General features: G+C 40.5%; 1 pseudogene; it reads left to right on the top strand.

The window, feature by feature from the left end:
• The first annotated feature begins 793 nt into the window (after positions 1-793).
• On the top strand, positions 794-1558 carry LOC114200478 (charged multivesicular body protein 5 pseudogene; annotated as a pseudogene).
• Positions 1559-4066: the final 2508 nt, after the last annotated feature.

Here is a 4066-nt window from a genome sequence, read left to right as displayed (position 1 = left end):
TAATAAACAGTCCCAAGCTTCCCCTTCTGCCTGTGATGAAAGCATAAGATCCCGACTTCCAACACCAAATGAGTACAGAGACAGATGAACTATATGAAATGCAACAACAGGAGAACAGGACAGCGTCTGGAGGCAGGAACCAACTGACAGGAGCCCCAAGGCTGTCCCAGCTCAGAGCCTGCAGAGCTTCCAGGATGCAATGAGGAAGGGCCCCAGGCAGAGAGTGGGGGTCCCCCTGAGTTAAGGAAACAGGGATGATAATTTGAGGAGGGAAAGGCAGCCTCAGGTCCAAGTACCAAGAAGGTACTTGCTGCAATGAGGGGCAGTTGAAAAAAAATCAGAGGAGTCCAATGAGAATTTGGTAAAAGAATCTGTTAGCATGACTGTCCCAATCTCTAAATAGTTCCCTTTACCTAAATTTTTAAAGAAGTTTCTAGTCTTTTTAAAAATGTCTAATTGGGGTGCGCCTGGGTGGCTCAGTCAGCTAAGCTGCCAACTCTTGATTTCTGCTCAGGTCATGATCTCAGGGGTATAGGATCGAGCCCTGCATCAGACTCTGCATGCTCAACAGAGAGTTGTAGCCTGCTTGAGATTCTCTCCCTCTCCTTCTGCCCCTTCCCCTGCTTGTGTGCTCTCTAAAATAAATAAATAAATCTTTAAATAATATCTAATTGTCGCTGTGAAATTATTTGGCTTTTATGATACCAATTCTTTGAAATGTTTAAGACTACTTCATAGTGCTTCCATTTCTAGTCTTGCTCTAGTGTTTGGGTTTTCTTCGTGGCTGCCCAAGATGAACCTATTCTTCGGAAAAGTGAAACCCAAGGCTCCGCCACCCAGCCTGACTGACCGCATTGGCACGGTGGACAGCAGGGCAGAATCCATCGACAAGAATATTTCTCGACTGGATGCTGAGCTCGTGAAGTATAAGGATCAGATCAAAAAGATGAGAGAGGGTCCTGCCAAGAATATGGTCAAACAGAAAGCCTTGAGGGTTTTAAAGCAAAAGCGGATGTATGAGCAGCAGCGGGACAATCTCGGGCTTTATTTAACATGGAACAAGCCAATTACACCATCCAGTCATTGAAGGACACCAAGACCACGGTTGATGCTATGAAACTGGGAGTAAGGAAATGAAGAAAGCATATAAGCAAGTGAAAATCGACCAGATTGAGGACTTACAAGACCAGCTAGAAGATATGATGGAAGATGCCAATGAAATCCAAGAAGCGCTGAGCCGTAGTTATGGTACCCCAGAATTAGATGAAGATGACCTGGAAGCAGATTTGGATGCACTGGGTGATGAGCTTCTGGCCGACAAACAGCTCTTACTTGGATGAGAAGCAGCATCTGCACCTGCAATTCCAGAAGGTGTTCCCACTGACACAAAGAATAAGGATGGAGTCCTGGTGGATGAATTTGGATTGCCACAGATCCCTGCTTCATAGACTTGCGTCATTCAAGTACATCATGTAAAATAAGCACATATTGTGGGACTAGGAAATATTTATTTTTCCAAATTTACCATAACAGATTTAGGTTTCTTTCCTTTGTTCAAAGGAAAGTTTAATTATATTGCTCTTTCATTTTTTTCTGTAAAGAGATTGTTTGGGGGATGCTTTCTTCATACTAAATTTTTATTTCCTTTCTATTATGAAAAACTAACTTACAAGTATCAGCGACTATGTATGACTTGTTTTCATTTATTAATAATAATTTGAAATAAAACCAAGGAAATGGAATCTTGAAATTATATGATCGTGTAACTCCACAATCTCAAATTGACCTGACAAATTGATAAACAAAGATGAGATTACTGGAACCGTTAATATTATGATTCAAACCATTTTCTATTGTGGTATTATAGGTTGGTTAAAGTGATAGCCTTTTTTTGATGGCTTTTGTTGTGTCTTGTGAGTAAATCATTACTATCATGAGTGGATATTTTGATTCTGTGGTTCCCTCAGTATTACAGCCTGACTTGTAAACAATAATGACTATTTCTTGATATTTAATGTATAGGACATTTATTTATACTCAATACATACTTTTCAAAAGGAAAAAAAAAGACTACTTCATAGCCTAGCGTGAGATCATTTTTTAAAAAAGTGTAATAAAAATGTGTTTTCATTAATTTTTGAATGCAGTATCCTGTATGTCTATTCATTAAATCAAAGTTGTTTATTTTGCTCTTCAGAAATTCCGTATCTTTAGTGACATTTTGGGGGGAGGAGTCAGCTTTTCTACCAGCTACTGATAAAGACCGGTTAAAAATACCTCTGTAATAGATTTGTCAATTCTCCTGTCAAGTTTTGCTTTATATATTTTGAAGCTACATTGTTAAATATATGTTTATTAATATTTTTTCTTGGTGAATTAACTTTTTATTGATATGTAATTACCTTTCCTATTTCTAGTAATATTTTTTTCTCAATGTGTTATTTTTTATTTAAATGTAGCCACATGAATTTTCTTTGGTTAATATTTGCCAGATGTATCTTTTTCCAACATTCTACTTTTAAGATGTGTGTATCCCTATTTTAGCATATAGCTATGTTTCTAAAAATCTAGTCTTACAGTATTTTACTTTTAATTGGAAAGTTCAGTCCATGTGCCTATCTAGTGATTACTGATAGACCTGGATTTATTGCTACCATCTCCTCATGTATCTTTAATTTGTCCAAATTTTTGTTTCTGGGTTTTTTGCGTATGTGGTTTATTTTATTTTATTTTACTTTATTTTTTTGTCCTCCCTCTCCCCTACCCCATTCCCTCTGCCTGCTTGTTTGGAAACTGCACACTCTATGTTGTGAGTTTTATCAAGGGCCATTTCTCTATCAGAACAACTATGACGAATATGTTCATGTAGTTTCTAATGTAAGAATGACCTGTAGTGGTGGAGAAACTGGTTCAAGGTATTTGTCTTACTGTAGAGCCATATTTTTACTTAGTTTGGTGCTATCTGGGTTACTTTAGCTTGATTAAATGAATTGTGAAAACTTTCATATTTTTCAATACTTTGCAATAGTTCACCCAGCTCTCAAGAGGAAATAAAGTTAGTTAAATAAATTAAGGCACTAGTTAAAAGACTACTTCAATAGGGGAGAGAGGCTTTAGTAAAACTGAACTCAACTCCCAATACAGCAAAGACAGCTGGGGATTTACAGTAACACAGTTGGGATCAGTGGATGGAAAATTACCAAAAGGAGACAGCAAGTTGGGGGGATTCTTGCAAACTTGTCTCAATAGGATTCTTGTTAAAGGCAGGCCAAGGATGTAGACATCAAGGGTAGGGGATAAGGAAATTGATCAGATACCAAGAATGGGTTTCTACCTAAACTGATTTCGCAGGACTCTTGCTAAAACTAGGGCACCGCAGGCTAGGGCTGGGCCCAACGTGGCCTAGGAGAAAGAGGACTCAGAGGTAACTGTCTGAAATTTGTGGTCAACTCTGTCACAGCTATAAAAAGAGGCAGAGAAAATTAGCATTTATCTTGATAAAAACAAGTATCACAATCATACGATACCATGTAAGTCCCAAATGTCACGTATTTCTCCAAGTTCTGGCGGCAGATACAGCTGAAACAACCCTGGCCATACGTTTAATTCGACACTTTCGCCGCATTCTACACTGGGCAGATATTGAGCACCTAGCGTAGCGCCCGACACCGAGCTAGCGGTGGGGGTACAGTAATCACCAGTCATGGAGGGCCCACTACGTATACGGTACCTTACTACCTTCTTCTGACAACTTTGCAGGGGACTCATTTCACAAGAGAAAAGTGAGGCTTAGTTAAGGCTCTCTGCCCCTTCTCCCCTCCGCATGGGTTAAGCACCGACAGGCTCTAACGAGGAGGGGCTTCTTTCGGGTAGCCGGGGTAAGGTCGTTACCCAGTACCCTCCCAGCTTCCCAAGACAACATCCGATTAACGACAGGAAGCCATGCTAGAAGCCCCCACGGTCCTACGGTTGGGATCGCCCCGCCCTCCCGCGGACTCGCGCCTGCGCACTCCGACGGCCGCGCCGCGCCCCTACGGCCTTGTGGGAAATGTAGTCCGGTGCCCAG

Source organism: Eumetopias jubatus, unplaced genomic scaffold, assembly GCF_037043125.1.
Source record: "Eumetopias jubatus isolate StellerSeaLion01/CBP00866 unplaced genomic scaffold, mEumJub1_p1.0 scaffold_5, whole genome shotgun sequence".
NCBI lineage: Eukaryota > Metazoa > Chordata > Mammalia > Carnivora > Otariidae > Eumetopias > Eumetopias jubatus.
Note: the sequence above shows the minus strand (reverse complement) of the source record. Positions and strands in the feature narration are given on the sequence as shown.